Source organism: Gorilla gorilla, chromosome 1, assembly GCF_029281585.2.
Source record: "Gorilla gorilla gorilla isolate KB3781 chromosome 1, NHGRI_mGorGor1-v2.1_pri, whole genome shotgun sequence".
Lineage (NCBI taxonomy): Eukaryota > Metazoa > Chordata > Mammalia > Primates > Hominidae > Gorilla > Gorilla gorilla.
The window spans coordinates 82,577,948-82,592,528 of record NC_073224.2 but is presented as its reverse complement, the minus strand read 5'-3'; the positions used below and the strand labels follow the sequence as shown (position 1 = coordinate 82,592,528).

The window sequence follows — 14,581 nt, the reverse complement described above, 5'->3', positions numbered from 1 at the left end:
GAGGAAGGGGTAGGCTTCAAGCTGGGTTTGAGTGCTTCCATCATGTGTCAGCTTCATCCTCAGGCTGGCTTCCTCATGGTAGCAAAGTGGCTGCAGTAACTATTGGACTCACATCTACCCATCACACTAGCCAGAGTAAGAAAAAGAGCACTTTTCATTTCCCAACAAACACAAGATATGGCCTTCCATATGACTGGGACCAATTTAGACTCATGTCAGTGCCTATCAATGAATACTGACAGGTCAAGTGAGAATGGGATTAGGCTGATTATCACAATCACTGTCCACACCTGGAGCGGGAGATGGGCCTAATCAGATCCTTGGCTGTCTTGCAATTGCAGAGGGGTGGAAATATATTCTGGGGAATCAATCAGTATAATGCTCACTATAAAATCAATATGATATTCTGTACCATTAGATACCAATTTAAACTCTTACATTATTGTTCAATGTTTAACTTGTTTCTAATTTTGTTTTTCTTTTTTTGTGGAGACAGGGTATTGTTATGTTGCCCAGGCTAATCCTGAACTTCTGGGCTCAAGCAATTCTGCCTTGGCCTCTCAAAGTGCTGGGATTACAGGCATGAACCACTGCACCTGGTCTGTTTCCAATTTTTGATATTACATTTTAAACTAGGAGTTGCAGACATAAATGAGAGAAACAACACTGTAAGATACAATAGAGAATGTAGAGACTTTGGCAAAAGAGAGAATGCATGTCCTGCAGCTGATCGTTATCATGTAATAATGTAAGCTCACTGTTACCAAATCTTCCACTTTTTAAAGAGAAGCCCAAAATGCATGTATAATCTTCTGGTTTTTAACTTTGGATATGTATTTTTTTAAGCACCATGTATGCCAAACAAAACATGTTTGTGGGTTTGATTTGTACCTGGGGCACCAGTTTGTCATGTTATGAATCGTGCTGGAGTATTTTATAACACCATCTCTCAAAGTGAGAGTTTCAGTCCTTTCATGGACCAGGGCTGCTAGGATACGCTTAATGCAAATGAAGCCACAGTGGAAAGAGAAGTGAGCAGCACATACCACATGAAGAATGCTTTGTTATTAATTTTTTATTCCTTTTAGTTTCTCGACTAAAAGCTTGAAGATCTGTTAATAATTTTTTGGCATATGCTTAGAATTGTTTTTCTGGTGGTAAGGATGAGTTTGCATCAGATCACCTTAATTGTCTTTTATCTAGGTTGTCTCATGACTTGTCTCTTATCTATGTTGTACTGTGAGGAAAAGTTCAGTTTTAAAGAATGACCCCTGTTGATGAGAGGTGTTACATGTGGCCATGGGACAGGATTTTTCTTTTCCTTATAGCAAGTTGGCACATGAAGATAGCATGCTCCACTTAAATAGAAGAATTAACTCGCAGTGGCCAGTGGTGTCCACTATTGCTTTCAAAGACATATGGAACTGAATTTGGGGAACACTAAACTTGTTTTGGACTTGCCATTTTTTTTTAAATTCTTTTTTAGCTAAGTTACCTATTGAATGCCCATAATTACCACATCCATTGTCCTTTTTTGTCAAAAAGCTTCACTCCAGTTAGAAGATACCTGAAGGCAGAAACTGCGGCTTTGTCAACTGTTGATTTCCTCATGGTGCGCAGTGTAAATTTACTAGTACTTTATTTAGTAGAGGCTTAGTACTTACTGGTTGGCAGATTTATTAATAGTTCCTGTACATCTCAGGAAATCAACAGTTGATTTATGTTATTCTAACCCTAACTTTATTAAATATAATACAAACTTTCAGCATTTATTGTCAGGCCCAGGGCTAGGTAGGCTCCTGAGATACAGAATAAGGGAAGCAGCCCAGAAGGTAGGGGAAACAAAAAAATAGTTACAACACTCTTGATATGTCTCAGCATCTATAGACATTAACATCAGGAAAAGCGGGGATGTGGGGGGAAGGAATTTGTGAGGGAGGGGCCCTTTGGACAAACGTCACGTTTCTCAGAGTAGCTTTTAAATATGGGTGGGAAAATGAGGGCAGGGGAATTGAAGTGGGATAGAAGGGAGATATTTAAACTAAAGTCATTCTATGGCTGCAATCACTGGACACTATATTCACTTATCCATGCAATCACATTCATTGAGTGCTTCCTATGAGTTAGGCAGGGTGCACAGTGTAAGATACAAATGAATGATGCAGGTTCACAGCGGTTGTCTAGTGGGATAAAATGCTGCACAGGACAACCTGGATAAGCCTGACATGTTAGGTGCCACAAAACTACAGAACAAAGTGCTAAGGAGATTCGGAAGATTTACAGGTCATTTCTGGTTGCAGGATCTAGAAGAAGGATGTCCACAATTCAAGGATCAGTACAATCTTCGTAGCGAAAAAGCGTTGGTTTATTCTACCTCTGCCTAGTTTGTACCTCAACATCTTTGACCCCAAAGGATAAAAAGGTGCAAATGAGGGCACATTTTCTTCATATAATACGTAATGGTGCTTACTTATTGCTTTCCTGTTCATTCACCGCAGGTGATTTCCCTCTTCAGTCTCCCCCGAGTCTCACAGAAGGAACTAACAAGGGAGCGCTTCACAAGCACACAGACACCTTCAAACAGGCGCAGAAGAGTACTTGGTGAAAAAGTTAGTATTCTTTCAGGTGACTTTCCTTAAGATTACTGAGCATTAAGAATGAAAATATGTAAACCAGGTTTACGAGCAAGAAAATAATCTCTCCACATTCAGAGTTAATCTTCCGAACTCAGCAACTGCCACCAGAACGCACCCCGGTCAGGGCGGGCTCGCGGGCGCGGTCCCACCCCCAGGCCCCTCCGCCGCGGAGGTTCTCCAGCGCCGCCCGTACTCCCGCCTTTCGCGCGTCCCTGCTCTAACAGCTCTCGTTCTGTCAGGACCTCACTCCTCCGCTCCCGGCGCAACCGCGGCCACGCAGCGACGTGCACGCGCGTGTGCGCCGCCGCCGCCCGGCAGAGTGGGCGCCTCCGACATCAGGAGCGCGCACGCCGCGCAGAGGGGCCTGGACGAGCGCGCTTCCGACCCGCCGCCTCCTCCTCCTCCCCTGCTTCTCGGCCCGCCCCCTCCCTCGCCTCTTCCTGCCAGGCGGCCGTTCTCCCCTCCCCTCTCAGCTCCCTCCGCCCTCCCCGGGCTCCAGCGGTGGCGGAGCGAACGGGACCGGCCCGGCTTCAGAGCGCGAGGTGGAGGGTGGAACGCGGGCGCCTGAAGGAGTTGTTGTCTCGGCAGCGCCCGCGGAGACGTGAAGAGGTGAGGCGAGGACGGCCTCCTAGGGACACGAGGGCGGCCCGGCGGCCCGGCGGCCCGGATCCGCGGGCCGAGGCTGCCTGGGTGTGTTGGCGTCGGGCTGAGCCTGGGGAGGGTCGAGATGGGGCCCCAGCCCAGGACTGGGATGCGGGAGGACCGCGGTAAGGAGGGTACGGGGCGGGTTCAGGACTGTCGGCCGCCTCCCGGACGCCGCAGTTCTCCCAGGTGGCCGCTCCTCGCGGATAGGGCGGGCGGGGTCGGCGCCCTTACCTGGGGGTGGGGTAGTGGCTTTGGCGGCCGCCTCCTCCAGCTGTGCCCTCCTGACATTGCTGCCTCGGCGGCTGCCGCCCGCTGCTACGCTGTGGCTGCTGCTGGATTCGCAGTCCCAGCCGCCCTGCGTCCGGTGGGCGAGTGGTTAGGGTATTTTCTTACCCACACGCAGGCTTCTGTACTCGACCATTTCTCTCCCTCGCCCTTCCTCTTCCTCCGCCGAGCACTTTGCTCGGCTCCTGCTGTTGATGCTTGTGGTTTTGCAGTTTGGGATGGGATGCGTTCCGGGCAGATCCCTACCTGTAGGGAATGCCCCGCTTCAAAGTTGACCTCCTGAGCCATGACAAACACCTCCCCCCACCCCCCACCCAGCTTGTGAGTGCTCAGTGTCCTGATAACTGAGTCAAAGTTTCTGAGACTGGGCTAGTACTTTGCACTGGTCGCCAACGGTACAGGGCTGGGCAGTGCGTCAGCATGTGGAAAGGGGCCACCGGCTAGCGGGAGGTGGCCGGGTGCATGGGAGCTGAACTGACGGTTTCAGATACTAGGCAGTGTGTCCAGGTCCTTGGATCTCTCAGATAGGGTTATATTAGAATATGTACCAAAACTTGGGTGGTCACTTGCAAAATTGGTTTCATGCAAGTAAACCGAAATGCCAGCCTTATTACACTAATGGTAAGGAGAACTTTTGCTTGCCTGACAGATTTCAGCGCAGTTTGGAAAATGATTTTAAGGCCTTTATTTTTGGCACTGGAGGGGTTTAGGGATTTTTAATACATTTAAATTTCCTCGTGCATAGTGGGAGGTAAGTAGTTGCTTGTTAAAATTCTGAAAACACAGTTTCATGAAAACCTTCTGACTTTTCTTACAGTAGTGTTTATATTTGGCATCTTCCGTAGAATATCCATTAGTTATGATGTCGGAAGATACGGATGTGAAGTTTGCTTGTTGTGATCACATTGGAAGTGGTGATCACATTGGAAGTGGATTTTGTTCATGGAAAATACTGGTTCACAAGCTCCTAGTACTAGAAAACTGGCCTGTGATTCATTTTCTCAGTAGAGCGTCCCTTATGAAATTGACAATGAGATTTCTAAGGAGAAAGACTAGTTGAACTTTATGTGTATATTATCATCAAATTGTATTAAATGTACACCTGCCTGAGGGGTTAGCTCTAGACTTTGAGTTAGACTGGTGTCTATACTAAATCAGTTCAATAAATGCGCTGATATTATGTATTATTCATTTGGAGAGAAGTAGATAAAGCAGGGCAGAGTTTATATTTTAACATATTATGTAGCCTACATTTGCTCTGATGTGTATTATTATTATTATTTTTGAGACGAAGTTTCGCTCTTGATGCCTAGGCTGGAGTGCAACAGCGCGATCTCGGCTCACCACAACCTCCGCCTCCCGGGTTCAAGCGATTCTCCTGCCTCAGCTTTTTGTGTAGCTGGGACTACAGGCATGCGCCGCCACGCCTGGCTAATTTTGTATTTTTAGTACAGACGGGGTTTCTCCATGTTGGTCAGGCTGGTGGAACTGCTGACCTCAGGTGATCTGCCCGCCTCAGCCTCCCAAAGTGCTGGGATTACAGGCGTTAGCCACAGCGCCCGGCCTCTGATGTGTATTAGTAAGTCATATGGGGAGAAGTAGATGAAATAGGGTAGAGCTTATATGTGAACATATTATATAACCTACATTGTCCTCTAGAAAGCTGGAAACAAGTTAGTAAGTCTCAGTACTATTGGGGCATATGGTGAATATACAAACCAACCTAAAAAAGTGTGACTGTAAATAATGAAGTTTGTTTGTTTCTTTTAAAGAGACAAGGTCTCGCTCTGGCGCCCAGGCTGGAGTGCAGTGGCTCAGTCCTAGCTCACTGCAGCCACGAAGTTCTGGTCTCAAGAGATCCTCCCACCTCAGCCTCCTGAGTAGCTGGGACCACAGGCACATGCCACCAAACCTGGCTAATTTTTTGTTTTATTTTTGTAGAGTCAAGGGTCTCACCATGTTGCTCAGGCTAGTCTCCAACTCCTGGCGTCAGGCAGTCCTTGCGCCTCGGCCTCTCGAAGTGCTGGGATTACAGGCCTGAGCCAACGGTGCTTGTCCCATTTTTTTTTTTTTTCACCTGAGTTATTTGATGGGAATTTCTATATATTACAGTTGTGATGTTCTGAGAATTTTTGTTTCTTTGATAATTGTTTCGTGATTTAGATGTTTTCTTTTTACGCTGGTAGTTAGTGATTTTTTTTTCCTTTGAATGAAAGAATTTTATTAGGCATGTGAAACAGGAGTTTTCATGTGATCAGCTCTCCAGTTCTAAATTTGTGACTTTTAAAAAACTTGAGTTTTTTTCTTTGCCTTAACCCAAACTTGAATTTGCTCAGCCATTGTATATTTATTTGAACTCTCAGATGATACAGCATTGAAGCAGAAAGTCCTTTTATCCATGCTTTTGGAGTAATCAAAAGAAGGAATTCTGTTGTGCCAAGTAAAAATATGTGTGGGAGATAGCTAGGCTTCAAGAGATTGACTTTGAAGAGAGTAGTGGCTAAGTAGCAAAAATTTCCTATATTGAAGGTGTAGAACTGGTCCTGCATTCCAACCTACCGTTGTCTTCAAGTGGGGTATGGATCATTATGACTGGTTAGAGGGGGTTTGGAGAATGAAGTTGTTGCTGTAAGCCTATGGGATTCCCAGGCACAGAGCTTGCTTATGTCTTAATGAGTTCTATATTTTTATAACTCTTGACTTATATAAATGGGTGAGGCATTGAGTCTGAGGATGACCAGCAGCCCAAGGCTATTCCAGGTGCTGGTATTTCAAAGATGGCTCAGGGGTTTCTTGTGGAGATGATCTGATGAGCATTTTGCCATTACAAACAGTGGAGGCTGAGAAAGTACGGACTTGAGCCTGAGTTATGGTAAAACATACTCATTTTTAAAGGAGAGTTTTAATGCTGATATTATAGAGAAAGACATTGTTTGACTCCTAGACTTTCAGAATGGAAAATAATTTTGACTTTATAGTCAGTATTTGAATTGGGTATAAGTATGTGAACATCAGTGGACCCTAATAAGGAAGAGTTAATGAATTAAGAAGAGCTTGCATCTCTGAACATCTTCTTTTTATACTTCGTTTACTTCCCATATTGCTCTTATTCAACAGATAGGATGGCATAATTGGGTATACCAAGTTTATGCGCATGCTAACTCTTTTTTGTTATCTTTTGGTGTTTTTTGGTGTACTTTTTGGGGATTTTCCTGGGAAAGTTCTAGGCATATATTCAGTTGATTTAGAGTTAGATTTGGGCTAAGATTACTAGTATACTTGAAATTCTGAGCCTTCTTATTTTCTAAATAGCTTTTAAAATAGAAAACATTTGCCAGTGCTGTTGGGCTTAAAAAAAAAAACCCAACAACAACACAATTCTTTATAAATACTCATGAAAAATCTGGTTACAGGCTGTGTTGTGATAGACATAGTACAGCCAAAAATATATTTAAGAAAATTCTCACCCAGTTTAGTAAGCTTAAATAAGAGGAAAATAAGACAGTTTTTTTTTTTAATAAAAGCCTGATTTTCCCAGAATATGAAGCCTAACAACTGTTTGCTGTGTTATTTTCCCTGTTGCCTGTTCTAAATTCAGCAAGAACTATGCATCCCTAGTCCATGGTAAAAGCTTAGTTCCAGTAGGGGATTCTTAGTAATGGAAGTCTCATTGAGGGATGCAAGGGAATTTGATTGGGAAACATCAGGCATGGAACATTTACTTTTTACTGCTCTAATTTTCTGTGTATCTGGGTATTCAGTGGGGTGGGAACGTGAGCACAAATACTAGAATTATCTGGATTTTTTTTTTTATACTATGGATTTCCTCCTCTTACCCCCTACCTGCCCCCCAACCCATTGCTAAGTGAGCAATTGATAGTAGGAGTGTGTTATATCCTTCAGGTATGTAGGGCTGAACAAATGCTAAAAACCTTGGCACTTGGCTGATATTCCATAAACCAAATTCCTGCTCTGTGTAATTTGCCTTCTGGTGATATCAGTTTGTTACTCCCATTTTTGAAGAAAAATATGAATTGTGGTGAAGAGACGTCTGTAACCAAGAGTAAGATTTATCAAATTATGTAGTATACATGAAGGACACCAGGAGATTGTTTACCCAAACATTTATTAAACTCATTTGACTGTGACCCACAATAAAAAATACATTTTACTTCTTGATTCCGCAAGCGCACACACACACAAAGTTGAAAGTTTGGTGAAATAATATTTATCTTTTCAGGGCCCTGCTGAGTTAGCTGTAATGGCTTGCAAGACCAGTTGTGCATATCTCTTCCTATCTAGCTCTATGTCCAGTGACATCATGTTGGTAGCTCAAAATTGGTCATGGTGGGAATATTTACACCAGGAAATTCAGCAAATGGTATTCTTAGGGCTTCCCTCCTCATAGGTAGTTGTTAAACATTTATAGCACCCCACTGCTTATAACACACATTGATATATTCTGTTATTTCATTTCATTTTAAAAATGCTGGGTTTTGACTTCCAAATTAATTTTACACCCAGCTAATGGATTATAGCCTACAGTTAACAACAAATACAACTAGTTTAGCCTACCCTCTTAACTTAGTAAGTGAAGGAACATACTAAAAGCCTCAAGGCCAAGGTCAGATAGTGAGTTATTAGCAAAGCCACGGCTCTGGATTCAATCTGGAGTTGTTTCTGGTGGGCTTCTTTCCTAACCTCGCTTAGTATGTATAAGGGATTGTGTTAATCAGTTTGAATAAAGATGGACCTTGACCCTGAGGACTTTATGCTTAGGTGGGGGATTAAATATGGAAACAACAGTGATAACGAAAGGCAGAAAGTAATGGGTGGTAAAAAGATAAAGATAAGGAACTATAAGAGTTTAGAGAGGAGGGAGAGATTACTTTTATTTTTGTTTGTTTGTTTGTTTTTTGTTTTTGACCCAGGCTGGAGTACAGTGGTACAGTCTCGGCTCACTGCAACCTCCGCCTCCTGAGTTCAAGTGATTCTCCTGCGTCAGCCTCCCTGAGTAGCTGGGATTACAGGCACCAACTGCCACACCCGGCTAATTTTTGTATTTTTAGTACAGACGGGGTTTCACCATGTTGGCCCGGCTGGTTTTGAACTTCTGACCTCAGGTGATCCATCCGCCTCAGCCTTCCAAAGTGCTGGGATTACAGGCGTGAGCCACCGTGCCCGGCCTACTTTTAGTTTTAAGGATAAAAGAAGAGGTGACATTTGAACTACATTTTTTTTTTTTTTTAAATTTGGAGACAGCATCTCACTCCCGTTACTCAAACTGAGTGCTGTGGTGCCATCACAGCTCACTGCATCCTTGATTTCCTGGCCTCTAACAGTTCTTTTGCCTCAGCCCCCAAGTGGCTGGGACTATATAGGCACACACCAACATGCTTGGCTAATTTTTCATTATTTGTAGAGACGGGGTCTCATTATGTTGCCCAGGCTGTTCTTGAACTTCTGGACTGAAACTGTCCTCCTGCCTCAGCCTCCCAAAGTGCTGGGATTACAGTTGTGAGCCACAACGCCCGGCCCCTGAACTATGCTTTGAAGAATGGGTAGGATTTGGACATGTGGAAATAGGACAACTAGTATGAGAGAAAGGCCTTTCTGGGCCAGGGGCCAGGGTGATCAAAGGCATACAAGCATAGACAGGGAAAAATGAGTAGTGAAAGGGCTAGGCAAGAAAGAGTCAGTTAGCACCAGATGGTTAAGAGCCTAGAATGCCAGTTTTCCTTTCTGCTTTTCAGTTTATCTTTCATTTTTGACTCTGGAGTAATCTAGTACTTCTTAACATTGAACAGGATTTATATATTGTGATTAAAATATGATCCAGAGAGCACTCTAAGTATCCTTAGAGTAGAAGCTGAAGGGAAAAATTATTAGTGTTAGAGAAGCAACCTTGAGTTTACCAATCCTAAAAGTGTTGGAAAGTGAAAAATATTTTATTTGTAAGGGGAGACAGTGTTTTTTTTGTTTGTTTGTTTTTTGTTTTTCTTCATTAAATAGCGTCAAATTGGCTGTAGTAGAACAGGAAGCAGTTTTGAAAGTCTTTACAAGGGCCTTCTAAAATGTGATTTCTAAATGACTGGATCTTAATTTTTGGAGGCAGGTTTAGTTCAGGCAGAAGGGTAGTTTATACAGATCTGCAGCTAAGCTGAGTAGCTTTTAGAATTTAGGGCAGCAAAGCAGGGTATTTTATACAAAATCCACTTGTAAGGGATTGATGGCTTCTTTATTCCAAGAAATTTCTTAGATTTCAGCATTTATGTCTTTGACAGCCTGTATGACTGAAGATGTTTTGAAGTCTTGGATGGAACTTGCCTTGTTTCACAGGGGAATTGGGTAGCTAGAAATGAAGGTATAAATGTCAGTAAGTTGTGTCTGTTAATCAAGTTGAAGTACTGGTGGCAGTTCTCAAGCTTTTCTGTCTGCTGATGATTTCACACTTACTGCTTCTAATTAAATAGTGTATAGTTGATTTGAAGAAGCCTTGCTTCTCTTTGACCCACCAGTTCTGTAAAGGTAAAAGCCTTCTTAGAGTGTTGCCCAGGTAACAACACATACAGAGACTGCTTAATAGCTCATCGTGGAAGTGTGTGGAAAATTTTGGAAATGTTGGTAAAGAAGTTGCTATAGTAAATAACTACTTGGTTGGTAAAAAGCTGGGCTACTTCTGGATAGTTGATAAAGAGTTTTTGAGATGAGCCTTGGTTCTAAAATAAATATGAATTGTGTCATTGCCACACGATTTTCTTCAGTTATATAAGCTCCTAATATGTAAATGTTGTCCTACCATTTTAGAAGGTGTCAGCAGTTTCATATGAACTGTTCCACAATATAGCACGCCCCAAACACCACGATAAGAGTTCAAATATGGCATGGCCCAGATGCCTCACACCAGTTAAATGATAAAGCTAATCATGTCAGCACAGTGTTTTTGTTAAAGTTTTTTCCCCCTCTTTTTTGAGGCATGTTAGTTTTCACGAATTGAGGTTATTAGAATCTTTCCAGATTTTCTGCCACCATTTTTTTTGTGTGTGTGGTAAAAAGTATAATGATGGTGCCCTTAATTAAATTATGTAAACATTTGTAAAGATATACACGCATACACATAGTGTGCATATATGTATGTGTAGACATACGTACATATATATTTACATATCATTAGTTCTTGGAATTTGTGGTGAAAATACACCCACCTGGCAAATGGCTGAAAACAAGTGTTCTAGCTCTTTGAAGACTACCATGTGAATGTTCACAAATATGAAAGTAATGCAAACCCAAAGGGAGTTTTTGTATGCCCAATTTCAAGAAAGGAGCACATTTTAAAAGGCAAGTATGGAATTCATTCATATACCAGTGAGGAATTTATCAACTTCTTCTTTACCCCACACATACACCCATTTACCATCCTCATTATTAGCAGTAAGCAAAATTATAAGACTTTAAGAATCAGACTTCTACTACAAGTGATGCAAATAAATATTATTTTTAGAAAAAATACAAACCTGTGGTTTTGAGTTATGAAGGTTTAAGAGACACATATCACTAGTTTTTTTATAAACTACATGGAGTGTTTTCTGTACTTCAGGATGTTGTAATTGTCATTGTGAGGCCTTTTGCTGAGAGCATTGTATAAAGGCATAGTTGTTAGAATGGTTATTAGGTGTTTCTTTGAATAGTTTATTTTTCTGTAGTCAATTTATCTTGCATACATTGATGGCCGGGGGTGGTGGCCCACACCTGTAATCCCAGCACTTTAGGAGGCCAAGGCAGGCAGATTGCTTGAGGCTAGGAGTTTGAGCCTAGCCTGGCCAAGATGGTGAAACCCCGCCTCTGCTAAAAATACAAAAATTAGCCGAATGTGGTGGTGCGTGCCTGTAGTCCCAGCTACTTGGGAGGCTGAGGCACAAGAATCCCTTGAACCTGGGAGATGGAGGTTGCAGTGAGCCAAGATCGTGCCACTGCACTCCAGCCTGAGCTACAGAGTGAGACTCGGTCTCAAAAAAAAAAAAAAAAAAAAAATTGAATAGAGTATACTACTTTAGTGAAAAATCGACCATTGAAAAATCAACCATTGAAGGGAGGTTATATATATATTGGCAGACAGTAGGGTTTCTGAAGTTGTTTTAGAATAATTTTGTTATTCAGCAGCTGTTTTATCACTGGACCTCATTCATTTATTATTGCTTTTTTCCATTTTTTTTTAAATCTCATGAACTGTATTCTTTCATTTTAAATCTCTCATATTTGCCCTGAAGTCAGTGGTCATATTTGGACTAATGTTTTGATTTGCTGTTGTCTGTGCAAAGATCTGTTACCAAGTTGCATGATCAAGTTGGTATTGAATGGTAATTCAGTTAATGTCTTCTTCTCTCCATTCCTTTTTTCCTTCCGTATTCTAGAAGTTACCTTAACACTAGTGTGAGATTCCTGGCAAAGTTAATGGGGAAATGAAATTAAATATTACTGTTATTCAAATCCTAGGGTGACCTTTTTGCCAACACTAATGAACATACAAAATTTTTCAGCATGAATTATGCAGCTTAAATTTTCACTGAGGCTAGGCCTCTTAAGTTTAAAAAATTAAAAGTTAAAAAAATATTTATGGGGTACAAGTGCAGATTTCTTACATGTATAGATTCTTACATGTATAGATGTGGTGAAGTCTGGGCTTTTAGTATACCCATCACCGGAATATCCACCATTCTGTATGTCCATGTGTACCCATTGTTTAGCTGTCACATATAAGTGAGAACATGCGGCATTTGACTTTCTGTTTCTGAGTTATTTTACATATGATAATGTAGGCCTCTTAAGTTAAAAAACATTCTGACATGCATTTTATAGTTCTTGTCAACATTATCAATAGCTTTGATAGATGAAACAGGTTTCTCCTGTTGCAGTTGGTATCACACACAATAAATTAGCCATCCCTACCATTTGAAAATATAAACGTGTTTTTTTTTTTTTTTTGACACGGAGTCTTGCTCTGTCGCCCAGGCTGGAGTGCAGTGGCATGATCTCGGCTCACTGCAGCCTCTGACCTCTGCCTCCCAGGTTCAAGCAATTCTCCTGCCTCAGCCTCCTGAGTTGCTGGGACCACGGGCACGTGCCATCATGCCTGGTTAATTGTTGTATTTTTAGTAGTATTTTCACTATGTTGGCCAGGCTGGTCTCAAACTCCTGAACTCGTGATCTGCCAGCCTTGGCCTCCCAAAGTGCTGGGATTACAGGCATGAGTGACTGTGCCTGGCCCAGATAAAGTTTTTTTAAAAGATAATCTAGTAATAGTAGGAAAGAGAAACCAGTTTATCAGTTAATCTAATACTTCCTATTTTGAACATAAATTTCATTGTGTTGCATGCTAACTTCATTATGTTCCACTGAGTATTTACTTTTCTAAAGACAGACCTTTAACAATTTTTCTTTTTTTTCATGTTTTGGAGACAGGGTATCTCTCTGTTGCCCAGGCTAGGGTGCAGTGGCACGGTCATAGCTCATTGCAGCCTCGAACTCCTGGGCTCAAAGCGATTCTCCAACCTTCGTCTCAGGAGTAGCTGGTGGGACTATAGGACTGTACCACCACACTCTGCTAATTTTTTAAATGGGAGTCTCCCTATGTTGCCCAGGCTGGTCTCAGACTCCTGGGTTTAAGCAATCCTCCTGCCTCAGCCCTTCCAAGCATTGGAATTACAGATGTGAGCCACTAAACCCTGCACAATTTTTCAACTTTTGGGAATTTCACTTAGAGGAGGATAATAGTAGCTTTTATACATTTTTATCAGTTATCCAAGGGTGGAAAAAAATACTTAAAATGCAAGTAACTACAAACATTTTTGGTTTTGTGGGAGACAGTGTAGATAGAACATAGAACCTTAATTCTTGATCTAGTGCTGCTGTGAAATTCAGAGAGAATAAGTGATTTAGACACAACTTCTTTCTCCTCTTTGCACATTAACCATGAGCTAATATTGAGTGTTTACATGGGGTAGTTATTACATAAGAAAATGTACATTATCTCGCTAATCTTCACAGTAACCATATGAGGTAGGAACGATTATAATATCTTCTCCAGTTTGCAGGTGAGGAAGCAGGATTAGAGAACTTCAGTAACTTACCTAAGATCACATAGCCAGGCGCCGTGGCTTACGCCTGTAATCCCAGCACTTTGTGAGTCCGAGGCGGGCAGATCATGAGGTCAGGAGATTGAGACCATCCTGGCCACATGGTGAAACCCCATCTCTACTAAAAATACAAAAATTAACCAGGCGTGGTGGCATGTGCCTGTAATCCCAGCTGCTCGGGAGGCTGAGGTAGGAGAATTGCTTGAACCAGGGAGGCTGAGGTTGCAGTGAGCCGAGATTGCGCCACTGCACTCCAGCCTGGACAGAGTGAGACGCTGTTTCAAAAAAAAAAATCATGTAGCTTGTGAGAGGCAGTTATCTCTTGCTTCTAAATCTGTCTCACAGTGACTCTCTACTACTACTCTGTACTGACAATCTTTAAATGGGATGGTACTTGTTTTGCACATTTCATAGGGTGGTTATGAGAATCAAAAAAGATAAGATGTACAAAAGAACACACAGATGTCTCTGGTGTATTCATTTTATTGGATAATATTTGAGACACCAAAGAAATCTTTGAAATCTTGTACACATATTTGTTTGTAATCAGTAATGCTATAAAATAAGCTGAACAGATGAATATTTGAAAAGTTATCTATAAAGACATATTTTGTGTGGGTTCAAGGGATCTGTGAATGGAAGGTAGAGGAACGCAGAAATGTAGGGATGTATTATAAAAAGTGGATCAGATGATCTCTAGCAGCCTGAATTCTTTCTGCAATGAAGAGTATATGTAAATAACAGGTGACCTATAAGATCCTTCCAACATCAATAATCTATGAGTCTTTGTTATGGGTTACTTATTTTCTGTTAGAATATCCTCAAATTAGCTAGATATGCCCAAAAGAGCTTTTTAATTTTATTTTAGCTTAGATCATCAAT

At 41.8% G+C, this 14,581-nt stretch overlaps 1 protein-coding gene across 7 annotated transcripts in view; it reads left to right on the top strand.

The window, feature by feature from the left end:
* Positions 1 to 3,065: 3,065 nt before the first annotated feature.
* The window catches only part of RABGAP1L (RAB GTPase activating protein 1 like), an 815,258-nt gene continuing 803,742 nt past the window's right edge, over positions 3,066 to 14,581 (top strand). For 2 of the 7 annotated variants that reach the window (XM_031012360.3, XM_055366286.2), the window contains exon 1: positions 3,075 to 3,245. The gene's annotated coding sequence lies outside the window, so the exon portion shown is untranslated. Of the gene's footprint in view, positions 3,246 to 14,581 lie in introns of all 7 variants that reach the window. The other 5 variants (XM_031012362.3, XM_063710709.1, XM_055366276.2 and 2 more) reach the window with 5 other exon arrangements.